Consider the following 26,482-nt stretch of genomic DNA (forward strand, 5'->3'; position numbering starts at 1 on the left):
CTAACGTGGCACTGGAAGTTCCGTTATTCAGCGCGTCCAAGTATTGGTGTCATTAATTAAGAGTCAATGAAGGTACAAATGCAATGTGTACCTACAGATTCACTCATATCCCCCTGCTTGCAGGTACTATAACACATATGTATAACACAATCTTTGTCCTGTCTCTTCTCGGAGGTAAATGGCTCAATGCTGAAACAAAATTATTCCCACGGCATAGTGAATTGGATATTAAACATCTGTGGCTTAATATGTGACAAATTACATACATACACGCACAGACATTATACATGTAAATAATATATATAAATATATATATGTATATATATATATATATATATATATATATATATATATATATATATATGTGTGTGTGTATATAATGTCTGTGCGTGTATGTGTAATTTGTCACAAATCAAGCCACATATGTTTAATATAAAATTTCCTATGCCGTGGGAATAATTTTGTTTCAGCATTAAGTCATTTGCCTCCGAGAAAAGACAGGACAAAGTGTGTGTGTGTGTGTGTGTGTGTGTGTGTGTGTGTGTGTGTGTGGTGTGTGTGTGTGTGTGTGTGTGTGTGTAGTACCTGCAAGCAGGGGAATATAAGTGAATCTATACACATTGCATTTGCACCTTTATTAACTTTAATAATTACACAAATTACTCCTCTCCTTAAAATCCTTAATCTACATATGTGTCTATAGTATATATATGTATATATATATATAGATATATATATATATATATATATATATGTGTGTGTGTGTGTGTGTGTGTATGTGTGTGTGTGTGTATGTATATACACACATATATATAATCACCCAGAGAAAGAGGGGATTTGAATGACACAGGGATCGAAACAGGCAAGAGGACTTTCCTCACAGACTAAGGCTTCTAAGGAGAGGAGAGAGGACCTCCTGCGGCCGCCACGAAGGCGCCGAAAAGCGACCGAAGGCCGAGGCCGCACGGAGTCGGGAGAGTGACCAACAAGAACTGGTACAGATCCCAGGCAAAAGAGGTGAAGGGTTTGCAACTGGCGTTAGTTGCGTCCCGGGTCTTAACGGAATGTCCCATGAACTGCACATGAGCTTGTTAACGAATATAATAGTTTTGTTACGCCACACCAGTTCTACAAATCAAGCTCCTGTTAATATTGTTTTTTGAGCGACATTATTCTATTCAGGCATTTAATATACACGGTAAATATAACCATTAAGTATGAACCTGGTTCACATTTAAAATATTACATATGCTTTTTGGATGCACAGAGCAAATTGAAAAACCGCTCGTTGACTGAATATTACATTGCATCCACTCGAGTGTACATTCACACCTACGGAAATGATTGTACATTCATACATACAACCAGAGACTCAAATAACAAAAGTAAAGGGGAAAATACAAGAGCGTTTGCCAGCAATGCCGATTTCAAGGGCAAAGCGAAGCGAATCAATAGGTAATAGCAAATGGCCTGTTATCTTGAATTGATCAAGCGGAGTATCGCCCGAGGCATTTCACTCGCTCGAAGTGGCAAGTGCCGGTGCGGGATTCCCCAAAGGTCCCCGTGGTAGTAGTACCCGCAGTCACCCGATCCTTCCTTCCTTCCCTTTGACTGCTGCGAAATGCACTAAGCTGCAATTGTCAAAGTGAACAAACACTTCAGCGGCATTCGCCACCTGAGGCTCCATGCGAAAAGATCGCGAAATATTGACACATGGTAAGGCTGTTTATCATGACAATGTTTAATGAGAATACAGTCACACTAGGTCTCGCAAGAAGGATTTGCTTTTGAATGAGGAGTGAAAACCAGAACAGAGTAAGCTGAAGAAGTTGGACAGTTAAGTGAAGACTTGATAGTAATGGTAGAAAGCAATCAGCTGAAGAGTACTCAATGCAAGTAGGTCATACCGTCTGAATGTCAATGCTAAAAATCCCCGTCTCCTTGGAGATTTGAACTGCAGACCACTGGAGTGCTCATGCAGTTGCATATAAGGTTCATCTTCTGTTTCCTCTTTAACTGAGTGGTTTGAACGCTGGTCTGTTTCAAATTCCCAGGAGAATGCTATTACTGCAATAAGCAACACTGTTTACAGTGTGCCTGATTAATGGAGTAAAATGGGTAAAGCATGTGAGATGTCCAAATACATGCATGGAAGTCATCTCAAAATTCGGCCATAAATATAGTGCAGAATTATCAGTTTTAAACAAAACACATTTCTGCACGTATACTCTGAATTGATATCTACTTCAAATCCTTCCGTCATTTGATATGAAAGTTAACAAGGACGTGTTCTTTAGTACTTCAATAACGGCAAGAATGGGGCTGGATGACGATTGTCTTGAAAACCCGAGTACTTTAGGTACATCGCAAGTTTGCCTCTGGGGAATGAATCTTCTTTTGGCTCAGAAAGAATCCAGTCCCGAACTCAAAAACTGGTCGAAAATACCACAGCTTTTCTTCTATTCAAGCACAGACTCACGGACCAAAGATGCAATAAAGATATCGGAAAACGGACTTTTGCTCACTGAGCACCCAAACTCTTCAATCAGCAAACAAAACTGAAATAAATAAATAAATAAAAATAAAAAAGGAGTGCATGCCGAGATCTTCCAAACAAAATAGGTTTCATTAAATAAAAAAAAAAAAAACAATATTGAAACAGAAGATTTAGCTGCTTCAGCATACTTTCAAATTTAACTGGCAAACAAAATGAACAACAACTGCTTCAACGAATAGAATGATGGCATCCCAAGATCTAGATCCTGGACATACAGACTCGAGAAAACCAACGATGTGATATTGGGATCTCATAAGCAAACATGAATCCAAATAGGAAAAAACGCTGCTGATGAGCCCTACACTCACTCAACATCGAAAATCAGCTTGATTACACTGAAGAGGATGCCTCTTCTATTTAGTGTCTAAAAGTCGTGCAATATAAGAGTAAGATTTAAACAAAGAACAAAGCATATATCTTATTATACATACATACATACACACTTATATATTTTTTTTTTAATTTTTATATTTTAAATTAATCTTTTATTTATATATATATTACAAAATATATATATATATATATATATATATAGATATAAGATATATATATATATATATATATATATTTATATATTTAATTTATTTATTGAATATATATATATATAATTAGAGTTAGGTCACGATGATTGAAAGTTATTAAAATTACAAATACATAAAATTGGAAGATGGTTTTAAACACACAGTGCAATGGTTAAGGATTATATACAATTAGTACATCATGAAAAACCTTAACAATTGAGTAACTTATTTCAAAGAGGAAATTTCTTTCGTAACGGCTGCAAGCACTCATGAGAGGCAGCCCTGTGATCCATTAAAGCATGTAGAAATTGCGGTGAGATAAGTTTCTACGATTCTTCGTTCAAATTGAAATCTTAGTTCTGTTCCAGTCACCCGAGTGACCTGTTTGGGATTTATGATTAAACGCGAATTAGATGAATCACAATTTCTAACATCCCGAGTCCGCGTCTTCAATGTTGTGCGATGGTCACACAATCCTCTCCAACCAAACAAAAATGTCCAACTTTGTTATAATTCACGCAGGAATTCTTTTACTCTCCTGCATTCGTCTCTACGAATGACTTATTTCTATTTCCGTTCTGGTATTTGAAATAAATCCTAAGTCTGCTTCTCACAATTAAAAGCATATTTTGCCATTATTTGGCATACAGGTTAACCAAGTCTTTACTGTCTACATCAAAACTTTGATATTGCGCAAATTTACATAGTACGCCTTTCTTGGCATCCTCGACTTCGTGTGTGTGTGTGTGTCAAGATCTGAGGATCGTGACGAAATGGTAAAGGTCACACCTTCAGCCCTTGCTTTCTGTTGAGCTCCAAAAGTATCTACTTCAGTCAGGGTTTCGGAAAGCATCGAATATCTTCCCGATCTAAAAACACAGCAGCACAACCTTCCTTACAGCGGACCCTGCGCCACCAGTATTATTAATGTCAATCAAACTGAATCAATATCCGGCATCTCCATTAATGTCCCTACAACCGCCTTACCAGATTATCAATATTGTGGACGACTTCCGAACTCTAGTCTATAAAATTGACTATCGAGGTGGCTTTCAGACTTGCATATGGGCAAACAAAATGAGTTCAAAATCAAGTAAAATACTTCCCATTTCACATTTACGCGACGATAACACAGCCAGGACCAAAGAATGTGATTAAAAGTCTGTTTTCTCTCAGTGTTGAAGTCGTCATCCAATTGTCAAGAACAAGAATATTTTCCAAATGCGGAAACGCTCTCTCCCGTTTCACGAGCTTACAAGTTTTCATAAGTCATTTCCCGCAACTTATGTTTCACAGAATATCGAATGACAGTTTCGATCAGAAAATATTCACTAGGCAAATTTGCCCACTTCCATGGGTTTAACGAATTTAAAATATCCTCTCGAATAAGTCAAGTGGTATCTGGATTGTGTTAAAAGGCCTAACAAGATGAATATGAGATTGATGCATTTCTCATCAAACTTACTTGAGACGGCTCCTCCAGAAGCAGCCAACTCGTGAATTCATCAATAAATTGTCCTCTCTCGTTACAAGGGTAAAATTCCTGACATAATCAGACCATGTTTCCAAAATATTCTCTGTTCAGTTTTTTTTAAAGAATTGATACACGTTTCTTACCAGTCCGCTTAGTAAGTTTCTATAAAAATCCACAGGCATTTCTTATGCACCTGAAAGAGAAGTCGCGATTCCGTAGAGCAAACATTTCGCTAACACTTCGGAGTCACTAAAAATAAAGTGGTAAAATTGGCTTTTAGAAAGTCCCAACGTCACCCAAAAACATCAAACTTCTGATGGACATGTTCCCAAATTCTTCAGATAAAACGTTTTCGGAAAATGCTCAGTTTTTCTACCACTCCTGTATCAGAATCCAAAACAAACCACTCTGCATTCCTTTCCATTGTCGTGCTTTCGGGCATATCCTAGAAACGGCATTTGGTTGCCCATCCCAGCGGCCTCTGTTCTCAAAAATCAATCAGTGCACTGAATCAACTTTTATTTTTTGCTAATCAAATTTATACTCATACGGAGACCCAAAACTTCATCCGCTTCCAAAATTGACAGCAGCATCATGCAACTTATAAAGCATTTTATTCCTTTAAATTCCAAAAAAAAAAAGTCACAACGAAACACCACATCTCAAAATTCTGTTCAAGTCAAATTGCTTTGATTGGAGATAGATTTAGGCTGAAGTTGTGTATCAAAAAGTCCGCATAAAATTAAAAAACAAACGTTAACCTACTCGTATATTCTATGGCACTATAAATCCCGATGACCGTATTTACTGGCTGTTATGGCTTAAAAATAAAATAAACTACGTCACAGAAGAACCACTGAACAACACCAACAACAGGTCTATAACAACAGTCGCCTGCTCCTATCAATTAGATGAGAACATCAACAATTCAAGAATATCAACTCTTCAGAGCCACCTATAATCACTGGGTGTCCTAAAATTTCCTTTACAAACCTTTATCCGTTACTTTATTATATCATTATTCACGGTCAACAACCAAAACAGAGAGAGAGAGAGAGAGAGAGAGAGAGAGAGAGAGAGAGAGAGAGAGAGAGACCAGCAGCTCCAACAACACAACTTTAAAGACCCAGGTTTGTATCTCTCTCTCTCTCTCCTCTCTCTCTCTCTCTCTCTCTCTCTCATAAACACATACACGAGCACTCACTAGTTTAAACCTATAAACGCAAACAACAAAAATTAATAGAAAATAAATCAATGTAGATCTGGCAGTATATAACCTATGCGAACCAACAACCATGCAAAAAACTTGGCAACTACAAGTAAAGCAGAATCTCCCTCCCTTCCTTGCCTGTAGAAAGAGAATTCAAACAAAGATACTCAGTCTAAATAAACATACCGGTACAGGCAAATACACACATACACACACACACATGCCTTCGCTTAAGATAACATCTTCGCTTATACTTCATTTGCCAAGAAAGAAACTGAAGCCACCATAATTCTGGCATAAATAAAAGAGAAAGAAGAACACGTAGCCCACTGAGGCCATCGATGCATCCGGTGTCTAAGGCAGCCACCAAGCCATTCTGACAGATGTAAAGGAAGTGAGATAATAGAAACCATTTTAAGCTAATATCACGCTCCACCATCCCAGGTTAGGCACGAGGATTGTTGCCATTATCGTCACTGGGGGAAGCGTTGGTGAGTGAGGGTAAGCTTCCACTGCCAACCGGGATTTGCTTTATTTTGGACGCTACGATGACGCGTTGCACTCGTGATGCAAGAGGGAGAAGGCCTCCATGACTCAGTGAACAGGGCAAGCAATTTCTGTCGCCAAATGAAATGTCTAGAAGAATGCTGCTGTCACTCGGCAAAATAAAGGAAAATCTTCCGCCGCCCGATTGACCTCCCTTTACTCACACAGAAAGGGGAAAAGGGTCATTCCAAAAATACCAGACGTTTTAGGTGAATGCGAGTGAACGACATAATGGGAAACTGGGGGAGAAGAGGGTGGGGGAAGAAGAGGGTGTGGGCAGATGCGATACAGCGAGAAAATTCCTAATTTGATAATGAGAGGGAGTACAAAATAACGGCAACACACCCAGCAGTAAATACGAAAAAAGTACAATTATTTACCGCCACTCCAAACTATAACTTAAGCAGTCAGCACAGCAAAATTGCCATTCCCAAACATTTTGACGGTTAGAATACAAAAATTTAATGTGCATACACACATAATATACATATATATATATATATATATATATATATATATATATATATATCTATAAATATATATATATATATATATATATATATATATTATATATATATATATATATATATATATATATATATATATATATATATATATATATATATATATATATATATATGATTGATACGTGATTTTATATCATACACCATGAGAAGAAAAGAAAAACTTGTAAATCCTGACCGGTGTTGACTATTGAAAAGCCACCTTCAGAGGACTGATACAAAGTGGAAGGACTAGAATATATATATATATATATATATATATATATATATATATATATATATGTATATATATATATATATATATATATATATATATAAGTTAGATTTCTACCACTTTATAACAGTCCTATGAAGATGGTTCAGCAATAAAGCCGACACCGGTCAGGATTTACACTAGCCTCAAACCTAAGGATATTACGTACAGTTCCGAAATTCGAATCACGCCACCTCCATTCTAAATACTTGTATAGGCGCCAGGGGTGAACGCTGGCATTTGAGCTAAACAATGGCAAGAGTAAACCTGGAATTCATCATCCAAAGGCTACCAATGTTACACCAGGAAAAAATAAGCAAATGTATACAAATGGCGAATGATTGTACTGAGTTCTATCAGTTTGTGTTGTCGGATTTAAAAAGTCACGAATGAGAGTGAAACAGAGGACATTCCTCCCGATTTCCATTGAAAAATACTGAAGTCAGGTAAGATTTTATCTCTTCATAACGTCTACATATTACAGATCGGTAATTGAAAAATGAGATAAGAACACCACAGCACTCGAACTTTTACTGAATGGTATCCTCAGACAGACCGTTGCATTAAAAGCCACAGGTCACGCCACAACCAACAACCATTTATGGCAAGTCAAGTCAAATTCCCAGACAGGATGTTGCTTTCAGGTAGCAAGACATCATGCCATGCGTCGGCAAACTTTACCCGTAACTGAAAATATACTTTCTATCTTAAGTTAAGTATATCTTAGTTTAACCAGACCACTGAGCTGATTAACAGCTCACCTAGGGCTAGCCCGAAGGATTAGATATTTTTACGTGGCTAGGAACCAATTGATTACCTAGCAACGGGACCGACAGCTTATTGTGGGATCCGAACCACATTATATCGAGAAATGAATTTCTGTCACCAGAAATAAATTCCTCTGATTCCGCGTCGGCCGGGCCGAAAATCGAACTTCGGACCACCGTTTCTATCTTAAACATTCAACGAACCACGACCACCACCAATAATAATAATAATAATAATAATAATAATAATAATAATAATAATAATAATAATAATGACTCGCAACTTGTAGCACGACAAGTGACATTAACCAGAAAAGCGGAGGGAATTAAATTTTAAATCATCTTTACCTTACCTTAAATATGATTTCGCCGTAAGGCAAACATCGATCTGAAAGGAAAAGAATATCAGGCATTAGCTTAAGTAACAATTTCCAGACAAATATGGAATGAAACTTTACTAACGGGAAACCTGATTTGACAACATATAAAAGCTGGTCACTGAAAATATCACTAAAACGAACTTGCCTAATTCCAATTGCTTGATAACGAAAAAATAAAATAAATAAATAAAAATAGGCCATGGACAGAAAGAATGCCAACACCCTACCCGATGGGTTTTTCATCATGGTGGTTTAGGATACTTAAGGGTATACTCTCTCAGCTTCTGGTTATCTACCATTTGGCCACTGAAGATTTTTACCTAGTAGCCGCCATTTTGGATATCAGACAGTTGTTTCCATGTATCTATACACCAACACTTAGGATTTTTAGCGTGTGAATAGATGATTGTGTCAAGGACAACTTGTACAGCAAGTTTGATCTCTGATCTGGCAATTTTTTTTCTTTTGAATGACATTTTTTTTCAGGCTACCTTTGAACAATTAGGGGTTTGAGTTTCGTCGTTTCCTTTAAATATCTTTAATGGAAAGTGCTAAGTGGATGCCAGTCACAAAATCAACTCGACTTACTCAAGACAGCTGCCCATACCCTTTTTCAACAGATTCACTGAATAAAGATGCGAGTGCCACTAGAGCTTATAACCGAATCTCATTTCTGTCGATAACCACTTCATGCGATAAGATTCTTGTCTTTTTGCGGGGCCTTGCTGTTACCAGATTCTTGTCTTTTTGCAGGGCCTTGCTGTTACCAGATTCTTGTCTTTTTGCGGGGGCTTGCTGTTACCAGATTCTTGTCTGTTGCTGCCTTGCTGTTACCAGATTCTTGTCTTGTGCGGGGCCTTGCTGAAGTTACCAGATTCTTGTCTTTTTGCAGGGCCTTGCTGTTACCAGATTCTTGTCTTTTTGCGGGGCCTTGCTGTTACCAGATTCTTGTCTTTTTGCAGGGCCTTGCTGTTACCAGATTCTTGTCTTTTTGCGGGGGCTTGCTGTTACCAGATTCTTGTCTTTTTCTGCCGGGGCTTGCTGCTTGCACCAGATTCTTGTCTTTTTGTCTTTTTGTGGGGCCTTGCTATGTTTACCAGATTCTTGTCTTTTTGAGTTTTTGCGCTTGCTCGTTACACCAGTTTGTTCCCTCTTTTAGCGGGGGCTTGCGTTACCAGATTCTTGTCTTTTTGTGGGGACTTGCTGTTACCAGATTCTTGTCTTTTAGCTTGGGGCTTTTTCCTTGCTGTTACCATAGTCTTGTCTTTTTGCCGCGGGGCCTTTTGCTCGTTACCAGATTCTTGTCTTTTTGCTGGGCCTTGCTGTTACAAGATTCTTGTCTTTTAGCGGGGCCTTGCTGTTACTATATTCTTGTCTTTTAGTGGGGCCTTGCAGTTACCAGATTCTTGTCTTTTAGCGATGGCTTGCTGTTACCAGATTCTTGTCTTTAGCGGGGCTTGCTGTACAGATTCTATGTGTTTTTTGTGGGGGCTTGCTGTTACCCGATTCTTGTCTTTTAGTGGGCCCTTGCTGTTACCAGATTCTTGTCTTTAGCGATGGCTTGCTGTTACCACATTCTTGTCTTTTTAGCGGGGCCTTTTTCCTGTTACCAGATCTTTGTGTTTTTTTGCGGGAAGGCTTGCTGTTACCAGATTCTTGTCTTTTTGCGGGGCCTTTGCTGTTACCAGATTCCTTGTCTTTTTGCTGGCCTTTGCTGTTACTATATTCTTAGCGTCTTTAGTGGGGCCTTGCTAAGTTACCAGATTCTAGTCTTTTACCCGATGGCTGCTGTTACCAAGGATCTTGTCTTTTAGCGGGCTTGGCTGTTACCAGATTCTTGTGTTTTTGTGGGGGGCTTGCCTGTTACCAGATTCTTGTCTTTTAGTGGGGCCTTGCAGTTACCAGATTCTTGTCTTTTAGCGATGGCTTGCTGTTACCAGATTCTTGTCTTTTAGCGGGGCCTTGCTGTTACCAGATTCTTGTCTTTTGCTGGGGCTGCCTGTTACCAAGATTCTTGTCTTTTTGCGGGGCGCCTTGCTGTTACCAGATTCTTGTCTTTTGGCAGGCTTGCTGTTACCAGATGTCTTGTGTTTGTGAGGGGCTTGCTGTTACCAGCTTCTTGTGTTTTTGCAGGGCCTTGCTGTTACCAGATTCTTGTGTTTTTGCGGGGGGCTTGCTGTTACCAGATTCTTGTCTTTTTGCGGGGCCTTGCTGTTACCAGATTCTTGTCTTTTAGCGGGGGCTTGCTGTTACCAGATTCTTGTCTTTTTGCGGGGCCTTGCTGTTACCAGATTCTTGTCTTTTTTGCGGGGCCTTGCCTGTTACCAGATTTCTTGTGTTTTTGCGGGGGGCTTGCTGTTACCAGATTCTTGTCTCTTTTTTGCGGGGCCTTGCTTTTACCAGATTCTTGTCTTTTTTTCAGGGCCTTGCTGTTACCAGATTCTTGTCTTTTTGCGGGGGCTTGCTTACCAGATTCTTGTCTTTTAGCCTTACTGTTACCAGTAATTCTTGTTTTCTTTTTAGCGGGGCTTGCTGGTTACAAATTCTTGTCCTTTTTGGAGACCTTACTGTTACCCCGATTCTTTTTGTCGAAGGCGGGCTTGCTGTTACCATGATTCTTGTTCTTTTTGCGAGGGCTTGCTGTTTTACCAGATTCTTGGGGGTCTTTTAGTTGGGGCTTGCGTTTACCAGATTTCCTTGTCTTATAGCGGGGGTCTTGCCTGTTACCGAGATTCTTGTCTTTTAGCAGGGCTTGCTGTTACCAGATTCTTGGTCTTTTTGGGGACCTTTACTGTTTACCTCCAGATTCCTTTGTCTTTTTGGCGGAGGCTTGCTGTTACCACCAGATTCTCGTCTTTTTTGGGGGACCTTACTGTTACCTTCTTATTAATTTTCCTTGCTTTTGCCGTTCTTGCTGTTACCAGATTCTTGTCTTTTTTGAGACCTTTTTACTTGTTACCAGATGCTTGGGGGTTATGTTAGCGGAGGCATTGCGGGTTTAACCCAGATTCTTGTCTTTTTGGTGGGGGATTGCTGTTACCAGATTCTTGTCTTTTTTGGGGGGACTTGCTGTTACCAGATTTCTGTCTTTTGGCAGGGGCTGCTGTTACCAGATTCTGTTATTCTTTTTGTTTTTTGGGGATTCTGTACCAGATTATTGTCTTTTCAGCGCTTGCTGGGGTGTTACCAGATTCTTTTCGTCTTAGGAGGCGGGGGATTTGTGTTACCAAGATTCTTGTCTTTTAGAGGGGGGCGGGGGGTGGCTGTTACCCATATTCTTGTCTTTTAGCGGGCCTTGCTGTTACAATTCTTGTCTTTTTGCGGGGCCCATTGCTGTTACAGATCTTGTCTTTTTGCGGGGCCTTGCTGTTATCAGATTCTTGTCTTTTAGCGGGGGCTTGCTGTTACCAGATTCTTGTCTTTTAGCGGGGGCTTGCTGTTACCAGATTCTTGTCTTTTGCGGGGGGCTTGCTGTTACCAGATTCTTGTCTTTTAGCGGGGCCTTGCTGTTACCAGATTCTTGTCTTTTTTGGGGGACCTTGCTGTTACCAGATTCTTGTCTGTGGGGCTTGCTTACTAGATTCTTGTCTTTTTGCGGGGCCTTGCTGTTACCAGATTCTTGTCTTTTTGCAGGGGCTTGCTGTTACCAGATTCTTGTCTTTTTAGGGGGCCTTGCTGTTACCAGATTCTTGTCTTTTTTGGGGGCCTTGCTGTTACCAGATTCTTGTCTTTTTGTGGGGCCTTGCTGTTACTAGATTCTTGTATTTTAGCGGGGGCTTGCTGTTACCAGATTCTTAGTCTTTTTGGGGGGCCTTGCTGTTACCAGATTCTTGTCTTTTTGTGGGGCCTTGCTGTTACTAGATTCTTGTCTTTTTGTGGGGCCTTGCTGTTACCAGATTCTTGTCTTTTTGCGGGGGCTTGCTGTTACCAGATTCTTGTCATTTAGCGGGGGCTTGCTGTTACCAGATTCTTGTCTTTTAGCGGGGCCTTGCTGTTACCAGATTCTTGTCTTTTAGCGGGGACTTGCTGTTACCAGATTCTTGTCTTTTTGCGGGGGCTTGCTGTTACCAGATTCTTGTCTTTTTGCGGGGGCTTGCTGTTACCAGATTCTTGTATTTTTGCGGGGGCTTGCTGTTACCAGATTCTTGTCTTTTTTTGCCGGGGCGGGGGCTTGCTGTTACCAAGATTCTTGTATTTTGCGGGGGCTTGCTGTTACCTAGATTCTTGTCTTTTAGCGGGGGCTTGCTGTTACCAGATTATTGTCCTTTTTTGTTTTTGCGGGGGGCTTGCTGTTACCAGATTCTTGTCTTTATGTTGGGGGCTTGCTGTTACCAGATTCTTGTCTTTTAGCGGGGGCTTGCTGTTACCAGATTATTGTCTTTTTGCAGGGGCTTGCTGTTACCAGATTCTTTGTCTTTTTGCGGGGGCTTGCTGTTACCAGATTTTTTTTGAGGGGGCTTGCTGTTACCAGATTCTTGTCTTTTTGCGGGACTTGCTGTTTACCAGATTCTTGTCTTTTAGCGGGGGATGCTGTTACCGAAATTCTTGTCTTTTTGTGGGGGCTTGCTGTTACCAGATTCTTGTCTTTTTGCGGGGCTTGCTGTTACAGATTCTTGGTTTCTTTTAGCGGGGGCTTGCTGTACCAGTCCTTGTCTTTTAGCGGGGGGCTTGCTTGGTTTACCAGATTCTTGTCTTGTTTTGCGGGGGATTGCTGTTACCAGATTCTTGTCTTTTTGCGGGGCTTGCTGTTACCAGATTCTTGTCTTTTAGGGGGGGGGGCTTGCTGTTACCAGAATCTTTTCCTTTTTATGGGGCCCTTGCTTTTACCAGATTCTTGTCTTTTTTATAGAGCCTTGCTGTTACCAGATTCTTGTTTTTTTTTGCTTGGGGGCTTGCGTTACCAGATTCTGTCTTTTGGCGGGGGGCTTGCTGTTACCAGAATTCTTGTCTTTTTGCAGGGGCTTGCTGTTACCAGATTCTTGTCTTTTAGCGGGGGCTTGCTGTTACCAGATTCTTGTCTTTTTGCGGGGCTTGCTGTTAGACATTCTTGTCTTTTTGCGGGGCTTGCTGTTACCCACATTCTGTCTTTTAGCGGGGCTTGCTGTTACCAGATTTCTTGTCTTTTTGCGGGGCTTGCTGTTACCACATTCTTGTCTTTTTGCGGGGGCTTGCTGTTACCACATTCTTGTCTTTTAGCGGGGGCTTGCTGTTACCAGATTCTTGTCTTTTTGCAGGGGCTTGCTGTTACCAGATACTTGTCTTTTTGGGGGACCTGACTGTTACCAGATTCTTGTCTTCTTGGGGGACCTGACTGTTACCAGATTCTTGTCTTTTTGGGGGACCTGACTGTTACCAGATTCTTGTCTTTTTGCAGAGGCTTGCTGTTACCAGATTCTTGTCTTTTTGCGGGGGCTTGCTGTTACCAGATTCTTGTCTTTTTGGGGGACCTTACTGTTACCAGATTCTTGTCTATTGCGGAGGCTTGCTGTTACCAGATTCTTGTCTTTTTGGGGGACCTTACTGTTACCAGATTCTTGTCTTTTTGCGGAGGCTTGCTGTTACCAGATTCTTGTCTTTTTGGGGGACCTTACTGTTACCAGATTCTTGTCTTTTTGCAGGGGCTTGCTGTTACCAGATTCTTGTCTTTTTGGGGGACCTTACTGTTACCAGATTCTTGTCTTTTTGCAGAGGCTTGTTGTTACCAGATTCTGTCTTTTGGGGGCCTTACTGTTCCAGATTCTTGTCTTTTTTGTGGGGGCTTGCTGTTACCAGATTTCTGTCTTTTTGGGGGACCTTACTGTTTACCAATTCTTGTCTTTTTACTGGGCCTGCTGTTTACCCAGATCTTGTCTTTTTGGGGGACCTTACTGTTACTATATTCTTGTCTTTTTGCAGAGGCTTGCTGTTACCAGATTCTTGTCTTTTTGGGGGACCTTACTGTGTTACTTCGTAGGTTCTTGTCCTATATTTGCGGGCCTTACTGTTACCAATCTTGTCTATTTGGCGGAGGCTTGCTGTTACAGATCTTGTCTTTTTGGGGGAACTTAGCTGTTACCAGATTCTTGTCTTTTTTGTGGGGGCTTGCTGTTACCAGATTCCCCTTGTCATTTGTTCAGGGGCTTGCTGTTACCAGATTCTTGTCTTTTGGCAGGGGCTTGCTGATTACCTAGATTCCTTGTCTTTTTGGGGGACCTTCCTGTTACGCCAGATTCTTGTCTTTTTTGCGGAGGCTTGCTGTTCCCATATTTTCCTGTCCTTTTTGGGGACCCTTACTGTTACCAAGATTCTTGTCTTTTTGCGAGGCTTGCTGTCACCATATTCTTGTCTTTTGGGGGACCTTACTTTGCCAGATTCTTGTCTTTTGCGAGGCTTGCTGTTACCAATTCTTGTCTTTTTGTTGGGGGCTTTTTGCTGTTTTTACCAGATTCTTTTCTTTTTGGGGGCCTTGCTGTGTTACCCAAGATTCGTTTTCTTTTTGTTGGGGTCTTGCTGTTTACCAGATTCTTGGGGGTCTTTTGTTGGGGGCTTTCTGTTACCAGATGTCTTTTTGTTCTTTTTGTTGGGCCTTGGGCTGTTACCAGATTCTTGTCTTTTTGGCAGGGCTTGCCTGTTACCAGATTCTTGTCTTTTTGCAGGGGCTTGCTGTTACCAGACTCTTGTCTTTTTGCAGGGGCTTGCTGTTACCAGATTCTTGTCTTTTTGTGTGGGCTTGCTTTTCCAGATTCTTGTCTTTTTTGTGGGGCTTGCTGTTACCAGATTCTGTCTTTTGCGGGGGGCTGCTGTTACCAGATTCTTGAGGTTTTTGCGGGGGCTTGCTGTTACCAGATTCTTGTCTTTTTGAGGGGGCTTGCTGTTACCCCAGATTCTTGTCTTTTTGCAGGGCTTGTGTTACCAGATTCTTGTCTTTTGTGGGGGCTTGCTGTTACCAGATTCTTGTCTTTTTGCAGGGGCTTGCTGTTACCAGATTCTTGTCTTTTTGTGGGGGCTTGCTGTTACCAGATTCTTGTCTTTTTGTGGGGGCTTGCTGTTACCAGATTCTTGTCTTTTAGGGGGGGCTTGCTGTTACCAGATTCTTGTCTTTTTGTGGGGCCTTGCTGTTACCAGATTCTTGTCTTTTTGTGGGGCCTTGCTGTTACCAGATTCTTGTCTTTTGTGGGGCTTGCTGTTACCAGATTCTTGTCTCTTTGTGGGGGCTTGCTGTTACCAGATTCTTGTCTCTTTGTGGAGGCTTGCTGTTACCAGATTCTTGTCTTTTTGTGGGGGCTTGCTGTTACCAGATTCTTGTCTTTTTGTGGGGGCTTGCTGTTACCAGATTCTTGTCTTTTTGCGGGGGCTTGCTGTTACCAGATTCTTGTCTTTTTGCGGGGGCTTGCTGTTACCAGATTCTTGTCTTTTTGCGGGGGCTTGCTGTTACCAGATTCTTGTCTTTTTGTGGGGGCTTGCTGTTACCAGATTCTTGTCTTTTTGCGGGGGCTTGCTGTTACCAGATTCTTGTCTTTTTGTGGGGGCTTGCTGTTACCAGATTCTTGTCTTTTTGCGGGGGCTTGCTGTTACCAGATTCTTGTCTTTTTGTGGGGGCTTGCTGTTACCAGATTCTTGTCTTTTTGTGGGGGCTTCCTGTTACCAGATTCTTGTCTTTTTGCAGGGGCTTGCTGTTACCAGAGCAGTGCAGCTTTGCTGTCAGTTTTGACAAGTGATGACTCATATTCTTCTATTTTGCTCTTTTTCTTTGTACTTTTTATTGTCACTGTGCAGAGAAAGTGTGAATTTTCAGGTGTTATTCTTTGACCAGAATAAAATAAAGGATTTATGCAAAATGCCAAGCACTGGGACCTATCAGGTAAGTCAGCGCTGAAATGGAAACAGGATAGAATGGTTTGAAATGTGCACAGGGTGCGTTTTTAGCCTGACCCTGTCTCGTAATCTTGATTGCGTTTTTAGCCTGATCCTTTCTTGTAACCTTGGATGGGTTTTTAGCCTGATCCTGTCTCGTCATCTTGAGTGCATCTTTATTCTGACCCTGTCTCGTAATCTTTAGTGCGTTTTTAGCCTGATCCTGTCTTGTAATCTTGAGTGCGTTTTTAGCCTGATCCTGTCTCGTAATCTTGAGTGCGTTTTTAGCCTGATCCTGTCTCGTAATCTTGAGTGCGTTTTTAGCCTGATCCTGTCTCGTAATCTTGAGTGCGTCTTTTGCCTGATCCCGTCTTGTAATCTTGAGTGCGTCTTTTGCCTGATCCTGTCTCGTAATCTTGAGTGCGTCTTTTCCCTGATCCTGTCTCGTAATCTTGAGTGCATCTTTTCCCTGATCCCGTCTCGTAATCTTGATTGCGTCTTTTGCCTCATCCCGTCTCATAATCTTGAGTGCGTCTTTTGCCTGATCCCGTCTCGTAATCTTGAGTGCGGCTTTTGCCTGATCCCGTCTCGTAATCTTGAGTGCGTCTTTTGCCTGATCCTGTCTCGTAATCTTGAGTGCATCTTTTGCCTGATCCTGTCTCGTAATCTTGAATGCATCTTTTGCCTGATCCTTTCTCGCTATCTTGAGTGCGTCTTTTGCCTGATTCTGTCTCATAATCTTGGGTGAGTCTTTTGCCTGATTCTGTCTCGTAATCTTGTGTGCGTCATTTGCCTGATCCTGTCTCCTTAGCCTGATCCTGTCTCGTAATCTTGAGTGCGTCCTTAGCCTGATCCTGTCTCGTAATCTTGAGCGTGTCCTTAGCCTGATCCTGTCTCTTAAGCCTGGAGTTTTTCCTGGCTCGTAATCTTGAGTGCGTCCTTAGCCTGATCCTGTCCTTATCTTGACTGTCCTCCGTAATCTTGAGTGCGTCCTTAGCCTGATCCTGTCTCGTAATCCTGATTGAGTTTTTTTAGCTGATCCTGTCTCGGGTCATCTTGAGTGCGTCTCTTTTGCCTGATCCTGCTGTTTTAGAACTGATCCTTGTTCGTCAGAATAACCTGAGTGCGATCCTTAGCCTGATCCTGTCTCGTACAATCTTGAGCTGGCGTCTTTAGCCTCGATTCCTATCTCTTAACCTTAAGTGCTGTTCCATTAGGCCAGATCTTGTCTGCGCAAATCTTGAGGCATCTTTATTGCTGATCTTTATTCTTCGTAATCCTTGAGTGCCGGTTTTTAAGCCTTGATACTGTCTTGCAATTTCTTGAGTTTTGCGTTTTTAGACCTAATCCTGTTATTCGTAATCCCTAGAAGTGCTTGTTTTTAAGCATTGATCCTGTCTGTTTTAACTTTTGAGTGCCGTTTTAGGATCCCTGTCTCGTAATCCTAGAGTGCGTTTTCTTTTTTAGCCTGATCCTGTCTAGTTAATATTGGAGTGCGGTTTTAGCCTGAATCCTGTCTCGGTTAAGTCTTGAGTGGCGTCTTTTTAGCCTGATCCCTGTTATCGTAAATCTTGAAGTGCGTCTTTTTGCCTTTTTTGGATCTGTTTCGCAATCCTTGAGTGCCTTGTCTTTTTCCCTGATTCCCAATTCATAATCTTGAGTGCATCGTTTTGCCTGATCCCGTCTCGTAATATTGATTGTGCATTCTTTTGACCTGATCCCGTTATCGCAATCTTTGAGTTGGCGTCTTTTGCCCTGATCCCGTCTTCGTCAATAATTTGAGTGCAGGCTTTTGCCCTGATCCCGTCCCGTAATCTTGAGTTGCAATCTTTTGCACTTTGATCCTGTCCTTTTCGCAAGCTGGAGTGCATTACCCTTTTGCCTGATCGGCTGTTCGTAATCTTGGAATTGGCATCTTTTGCCTGATCCTTTTCCGCTATCCCTTGAGTGCCGTATTTTTGCTGCATCTTTTCCCTGATCCCGTCTCGTAATCTTGATTGCGTCTTTTGCCTGATCCCGTCTCGTAATCTTGAGTGCGTCTTTTGCCTGATCCCGTCTCGTAATCTTGAGTGCGGCTTTTGCCTGATCCCGTCTCGTAATCTTGAGTGCGTCTTTTGCCTGATCCTGTCTCGTAATCTTGAGTGCATCTTTTGCCTGATCCTGTCTCGTAATCTTGAATGCATCTTTTGCCTGATCCTTTCTCGCTATCTTGAGTGCGTCTTTTGCCTGATCCTTTCTCGTAATCTTGAGTGCGTCTTTTGCCTGATTCTGTCTCATAATCTTGGGTGAGTCCTTATTTTTGCCTGAGCCTGTTCTCGTAATCTTGAAGTGTATTCTTTGCCCTGATCCTGTATCCTTAGCCTGATGCCTGTCTCGTAATCTTGAGTGCGGTATTAGCCTTGATTCCTGTCTCCGTAATCCTTGAGAGTGTCCCTTGAGCCTGATCCTGTCTCGTAATCTTGAGTGCGTCTTTAGCCTGATCCTGTCTCGTAATCTTGAGTGCGTCCTTAGCCTGATCCTGTCTCGTAATCTTGAGTGCGTCTTTAGCCTGATCCTGTCTCGTAATCCTGAGTGCGTGTTTTAGCCTGATCCCTGTCTCGTAATCTTGGAGTGAGTCTTTTGCCGTGAAATCCTTGATCTCGTTAATCTTGAGTGCGTCTTTAGCCTGATCCTGTCTCGTAATCTTGAGTGCGTCTTTAGCCTGATCCTGTCTCGTAAACTTGAGTGCGTCCTTAGCCAGATCTTGTCTCGCCATCTTGAGTGCATCTTTATTCTGATCCTGTCTCATATTTTTAAGTGCATTTTTAGCCTTATCCTGTCTCATAAACTTAAGTGCATTTTTAACCTTATCCTGCCTCATATTGCCAAGTCCATTTTTAGTTTTATCCTGCTTCATATTCCTAAGTCCATTTTTAGCCTTATCCTGCCTCGTATTCCTAAGTCCCTTTTTAGCCTTATCCTGCATCATACTCCTAAGTTTGTTTTTAGTCTTATCTGGCCTTGTATTCCTAAGTCAACATGTTTTAGCCTTATCCTGCCTCGTATTCCTAAGTTTGTTTTTAGTCTAATCCTGCCTCGTATTCCTAAGTTTGTTTTTAGTCTAATCCTGCCTCGTATTCCTAAGCCTGTTTTTAGCCCCATCCTGCCTTGTATTCCTAAGTTCATTTTTAGCCTTAGCCTGCCTCATATTTATAAGTTTGTTTTTAACCTTATCCTGCCTCATATCCCTAAGTCCGTTTTTAGCTTATCCTGCCTCAAATACCTAAACTGTTTTTAGACTTATCCTGCCTCATATTCCTACTTTTGTTTTTAACCTTATCCTGCCCAGCATTCCTTAGTCTGATTTGAGCCTTATCCTGCCTTATATTCCTCGGTAATTTTCAAGACATTTGATTTCAAAATTTTGCCTTGTAGGCTCAAATATACTGCAGTTATCTGCTATTCTCTACTGAGTCACAATTAAGTCTTACCAGGTAACTAGTACTAACATGAGAATACTGAACAGCTGGTCTCATACCATGAATCAACTCCACTATTCAGCAAGAAAAAAAAACTAAAACAAAACAAAGCAAATTATTTATGTGAATATCTTGTCCTATCAAGCTAATTTCACATTACAGTACTTATAAAATGTGCCATTACATAATGCAGAAATGAATGAATGAATGATGAAATATAAGCAATAGAGCAAATGGTTTGGGCACTCAGTTATTCAGCACTTAAGATAGTGGAGAGTGAGGGCTGGAATGGGTGGACAGCAAGTTAAGGACATCCAGAAAATAGAGATTAAGTATTGTATAAGAATCTTAAAAGTAAAACTTTGAGTAAACCTCACAGTTGTTGAAAGAAGTAATACGTACAGTAGTTTGAGGTTGAACACCTACACAGATGGAAGAAAGGCAGAAGGAATGGATGTGGAGTTAAATGCTTTAAAAATGGGTGCATCTAGGGCCGTAAAGACACTGAAAACACCCTTTAGTAATGCCTGCAGTGTAATGTGAGGTAAGCTGATACTAACCCCCCCTACAGGATTAATGATGCAAGAAAATTTGGCATTCTTCACAGGCTTCCTGTTTCTACATATTTTATGAGACTGCCAATGGCTACAGATCTTTTAAGCTAGCAATGGTGGTATATATACGTATTGTTCTTTCAGCAAAATCTCTGGAGCTTCTTGACAAAATTGCCAGGAAGTGTTTTTTCCAACAAAGGTAACTATGATCTACAGCACTATCACGGTGCCCTGTTAGGTCATTTTCACGGCTCTTAACAGGGAACCACCACTTGAGGTTTGAACAATTTGCAAAACAAAGCACTGACAGCCTTCTTCCATGTACAGTTGGGAACATTTCAGCCTCGTAACCTCAGGGACCAGCATCTGCTCCCTGTCAAGGGGCAAATAATGAGATGGTCACTGCAATGAGTGATGTCATGGTGGAGGGGTTGGGGTTACCGAGCTGATGTTTGCCCTAAAGCCAATAGCCTGTGGGAGGACTGAAACCACCAAACTTTAACTTTAAAATGCCTCACTTTATGGTAACTATCAAGTACCAGTTTTTTGTTTCCTTTATTTAGAGCTAAGCAAATTATAGCCTTCCCATAAGTGTGATGAATATTGAGTGTATGTAGCTGCCATATCTTGGCAGCCCCAATCACCCCTCCCCCCCCCACACCAAAAGAGGGTACCACTCCAATAAATTCTAATTTATATTCCTTGTATTTATTAATCTTGTGAAGCTCACTATACATACAATATAAATAAACAAATTTACTACTTGATACTTTAAAATTCAATAGTTTGAAAAATACATTACAAAACACTAACCTCATATCATCCACTTTTTCCATACTCTATTTCATTGAAATCAATTAAATTTACCACAACGCTTCCTATCTCTTTCTTTCTTTCAGTGCTGTAAGTCTATTTACAGGTTAATTCAGTCAATGCCTTCAGAATTATTCCAAAATTTGATGTATATTAGCCTATACCTAAAATCTATGAATAATGATCATCAGCAGTTGAAAAAATAAAATTAGACATAAAATTAAGAAAAACATTTATTGTAGCATCAACTCCAGTTAACAACAGCCTAATCTATTTGTATGCTATGTTTAAAATGTTAAAAATTCAATTGGTTACTGTGGCTTGGTAAAAAATTCATTGGAGTCATAAAATTTCAAACAAATAGCTAATTATACGGCCTGCACCTATGGCACATTCAGTTATGCAATTCTGTGTTTATTGTTAGCACTGACTGTCTTAGAGAAATATACTATACTTATGTTAAGTGCATCCCTTTCCTTAAATAAAAATTAGATAGTTTCCAATTCACTTACATCTCAGAAAAGCTATGGCCTTGGCTTCTTGAAAAATATGGGCACAACTATTTACAGTTAAATAAATTTTACAATTGGTTATTTGAATAATGTAATAGGTATAAATACATAAACTACCAATGTTGATGTGTAGTGACTCCACTCACCATGGGAAAAACACATCTTTGCAAGCATGCACAGCCTTCAGATTCAAGCCTAATCACTTTCTTACAGCCCTGACAAACAATTCTCATTAAAAAAAATTAGTCACGCTTGTGTGTATGCCAAGTTTAACTTCAAACTTCGTCACACTGAAGAAGACTGATACGTTTAGCCTTGACAAGGCCTACTGCCATCTCCCTTATCAACAAAAGGAACTTTGTATTATTTTAGTGAATGTTATGGGTAAATTCGTTGGGAATATAGCTAGGTAGTCAAATGTCATTACAACCACTGCCACCAATCCAACTTCATCCTACAATATAAAATCGTGGAAAAACAATATGTATGGGCTAAAAAGTATTCATAAGATATTAGGCTATAACCTGAAAACATGGGTACCTATACATTACTTACGGTGTAAGCCACCTCGACTCTTAGCCTAACAGCCTAGCTAGTCTAGCACCTAGCTAGGCTGGCTACCTAGCCTATACGCTGGGTTAAGAGTGCTCTACTCTCACTGCTGGCCGATTTAGCCTACAAACTGAATCCTAGAACACCTGCCCTAATTATCTATGTTATACGTAATCAATAATTGCAGATATAGCCTAGGTATCCTATCACAGACAGTGACGAACTCAACTGGCTTACAGCAGGTTCTAGTACTACCTTAGGTAGTGCTCTCTGAAAGACTACTGGGGTAGCCATAAAATCCACAACAAAACATGCTCTGAAAGTATTCCAATTCCGAAATACTTCCAGTTTACTTACGAATGAACAAAATTCGACCGGTTCATGATTTTTTTCCCGTCTTCCACAATGCCTCACACACTTCTAAACAACACTTTCGGGTTACCGTAACCTACCTGGTTGTGTTCGAATCGCTGACAGGTGAAGAGTAACGTCGGTGTGTATCTTGTTTTCACTTCATTCTGAATAAAATTGCGTTCAACAAAGTTCTACAAAGCCATGTGCTTACCGGTTTTACATTTACACTTCACACTACGAACAAATTTTTGCACCATTCACTTTTCATTAATCACTTAATTCATTAATAGTCTTAAGATCTTATACCTAGTGTCTTCAGACTGTTGACATTTTGCAGAAACTGATGCTTTGCGCACCTGTTTAGCGCATATCCTTCATATTTTTATTCAGTAAATCTGAGACTGGTACGTCATGACCGTTTTCATTGTTTGAAAGCGTAGACAATTATATATTACCTTATAATGTTAAGCAGTGCTTTCCACCGTCCCCACAACATTACACGAAAATAATACCTTGGTAAAAATTTCTATAGCTCGAAGATGTTCAGTTAAGCAATAAAATAGTTTATTTACAAACAGTCTATAAAGAAACAAAGATTTTAATCAAGACCATTAAAGACTTGGGTAGTACTTTCGGATAGGATCTGAAACCCATCATGAACGTAAAAAGCGTAAAAATTTTCTCGTAAGTTTATATAGTACACATCATTCTCCAAAAACTACATCGAATTTTCTATCTTCCATTTTCTTAGGGCCGTCTCCCTTTGTTGCTACCAATTTCTTTGAATAACGGTCACTCGAAAAGAATATTGGATCGCGTTTCTTATCCTACGGCTCTTAGATAAAACAAGAACCCAATAACTAGATTTCCTTTTTTTCGAAAATGTGTGCTTTTTTAATATCATGATAAAATTTGCCCATACCACTTAAAACGTTAATGTATTTTCTTCCTAACAATAAGTAAAGCCAATCGACAGAGCAACATGGATCGCTGTGAGAACAGAAGAGTAGGGTACTTGCATGCTCTCTAATGATTTTTATTTTTAATTTTCAGCAAAATGCACATGTATTAGCATAGAGTAAGTCTTAAGTGGGTAATAGAGAGATGTGGAAGACTATAATTCTGACTTTACTCTTGGCTCTCACGATTTTACTTTAAATATGGGAGACACCATGGAGGATGATGAAGGAAGGACATTCTTGAAGGATATGATTATGATGATAAATAAATGCAAAAACATTATCATACAAGTTACAACGTAAAACCCATTGAATACAAGAAAATTATTATACAAATCTGTAAGAAGACAACGAGGATTCGAGATAAAAATTGTCAATATATACTAATTGAAGAATTCATGATAATGGGAAAAGTCACTGGATTTCTGCCACGTAAATCGTGTACATTTAGGAAATTTAATTTGACTGATGCAAGTCGATAGTTAGCCGGATTACCTTCAGCACGCTCTAAGCTGAAATCATAAATTACTGTGTCCCAGGGCTTCTGATTTCTTTTGATATCTCAATGCGGTTTGCCTTAATGATTATTCTTTGCACATAGACACTCATTCCTATTATATTATCAAATTAAATTATCAAATAGAGTGATAAAATTCTAACATTTTATCACTATTTCCACTGCAAAAGATAGTAATTCTTGAGTGATTATTTAAGGCAAATTGGAAAATTAGAGGCTACTGCTCCTCACTGAATACATATATCAAACGAATCCTTTGTCGTGAGATGCTGACCTATTGTGCCAGAAATTTCTCTCATCTCAGCTCCAGTATTCAGAGGCAAGATTTGCCCTTCAAGAGAGACTTTTATTCAGTCACCGCAAGGCACTGGTGGCAGACTAAAAGAAAGAATTTGTCATAAATTTGACGAAGAGAACAAGGTACCACGGTGTATAAACAAGGTCTTGGTATAAATGGTTGGGGGAGAGACTCAGAGTGTCTATGGAAGCCAAGGTGGAAAAGCTAGAAGGAATTGGCAAGCCTGCTCTCCTATATGGGAGTGGAATAAGGCTACTGAATATAGCTGAAAGAGAAAACACTGAAACTGTTAGAACTAACTGTTTGCATCGTATGTGTGGCATAAGAAGAATCGAAAAGGTGAAAAGATAAAAGTCGAAATCCGTGTCTGTTTTAAAAAGTTAGCACAGGTGAAAGGGTGAATCAAACTATGTTGAGACGATTTGTTCATGTGGAAAAATGGAAGACAGAAACCTGGAAGAAGAAAAAGATTAAGAGGTGTCGGTAGGATCCTTAGGGAGGAGGAGAGGAAGACATAGAAATCATTGGATAGATGGCGTAAAAGAGGCAATGTGAAGGAAGATCCTTAATACCCAGGAACTTTGAGAGCTGACAAGATTGACATTCATAGATTCTATTTACCTTTATAACCTTACTCTTGCTTACGTTTTACGTACATTTTCTCCTCTTGCAAACTCGTCATTATATTTTCTACACTTTCTTTTCACTATCCAAAATCAGTGCTGCATCAACCGCAAATATCAAGCTGGCTCATTTTCTTTTCCAACAACTTGGCACTTGTGTCTACTTTCCTTTCTCTTCCTCCGACTTCTGTATTATTGCATCCATTAAATTAACAAACCTTTGTCTCAACCCAGCTTATACACCTCTCCAAGTTACATCCTCACTGCCATCATAAAAACTTTAATATCTCTAAATAACTTATCTCCTTTACCATACATCCCCGACAGACACCCTAAACAGTCTCTCTATCGATTCTCTCATAAGCTTTTCTTAAATATAAATAAGCCATCGACTTTCAAACTTCTCATTTAACTATTTTAAACAAAACCTTTCATTCACACACTCCAATATATTTCTTTGAGAGTAATATACTCCCGATAGCAGCTGTCGTTTATATATATCTCCATAAAACTCCACTCTTAATTACTATAGGAAAGTCATACCTTTGCCCAGGAAATCAGGAATATAAATACACTGTACCTTAGGGCAGGGAAGTGCTTAGTGAGCGGTTGTGGACCCTTAAGTGGGAGGAGAGGCCACATAAATTGTAGATGATTCTCTTCTCCTTCATCAATTAGCAAACATGATCAGCACTCTTGTGGGATTTTGGAAAAAGAAGCTAATAGTATCTTCGCCACTCTTTGTGGATTATGGTTTTAAAGCCGCCAAATGTCAGTGGGGTGTGGCTTTACAAACCTGCACCTTATACGGTTCTTGAAAAAAATCATAAATAATGAAATACTATAACTGGGTTCTAAAATGTATGACAATTGACTTGTTTAAGAAGAGAATGTTGGGTCTTTTGTGCAGGAATACAAAGGACGAAGGGAATGCAGCTTGGATAGGTGAAAGGTATAAAGTTGTGGAAGGGTTAATGCCTGCAACATCAGGAAGACCGGGAAAAGGTGAAAGAGTTCAGATGTGTTGATCTGAGAAGTGAATGAGGAAGATTGAATGTTGATGGACAAAAAAAAAAAAAAGAAAAAAAAAACTGAGTATCTATGATACAGTAATGATAAAGAAAGAATGCTTTAAGGAGAGTTTGAATCGATGCCTGTCTAGGCTTAGAGAATTTGAGCTACTGCATGGTTGTGCTAGGTGATTTAAATGCAAAGATAGGTGATAAAGAAAGAGGTTGCATTGTTGATATATAAGCAGTTAGTGGAGTTTGAAATCAGGCGTCATTGTTGGAAAGGTATGATTTCCAAAGACCAGTCATGTGTATACTTGGAAAATATAAACTAGTGAGGAAAAGAGTTTGCAAGACTATGTTTTAGTATACAGTAGAAAGAAGAGCCAGTTGGTGAATGTAACAGTGAGAAGAGTGGCTGGAGGAAAATCTGATCATCATTTGGTTGACATTTTAAGCCATAGAGAAAAGGGTGAAAATGTAATTTAGACAAGTAACTTTTTTATTAGAAGGCAGTACAAAGTGTGCATAAGGAGAAAATAGATGAGCTGCGAGTTAGATTTAACATATGGGTGGAAGTAGAGCGTAGCTTGTCAAATCAAATGGTGGGGTCAGTGAGTTAGCTGGGAGTTTTATGGGAGTAGGAGAGAAGGACGAGAGAAAGAAAGATGTAGTAAGTGGTGGGATGAGGAAAATAACTGGTTCGGAGAAGGAAAAAATGGAATTCTTTAAGGTGGAGTTAAATTATAATAGAAAATCATACACAT

The 26,482-nt window shown here is 40.1% G+C and overlaps 1 protein-coding gene across 4 annotated transcripts in view; it reads right to left on the reverse strand.

Moving 5' to 3' along the window:
* The window catches only part of LOC135220794 (SNF-related serine/threonine-protein kinase-like), a 493,239-nt gene extending 470,602 nt beyond the window's left edge, over nucleotides 1-22,637 (reverse strand). For 2 of the 4 annotated variants that reach the window (XM_064258293.1, XM_064258292.1), the window contains exons 1-2: nucleotides 22,407-22,637; nucleotides 8,206-8,240 (exon numbers count right to left, since the gene is read on the reverse strand). The gene's annotated coding sequence lies outside the window, so the exon portion shown is untranslated. Of the gene's footprint in view, nucleotides 1-8,205; nucleotides 8,241-22,311; nucleotides 22,371-22,406 lie in introns of those variants that run through there. The other 2 variants (XM_064258297.1, XM_064258294.1) reach the window with 2 other exon arrangements.
* Nucleotides 22,638-26,482: the final 3,845 nt, after the last annotated feature.

This window comes from Macrobrachium nipponense, chromosome 2 (genome assembly GCF_015104395.2).
Source record: "Macrobrachium nipponense isolate FS-2020 chromosome 2, ASM1510439v2, whole genome shotgun sequence".
Classification (NCBI taxonomy): domain Eukaryota; kingdom Metazoa; phylum Arthropoda; class Malacostraca; order Decapoda; family Palaemonidae; genus Macrobrachium; species Macrobrachium nipponense.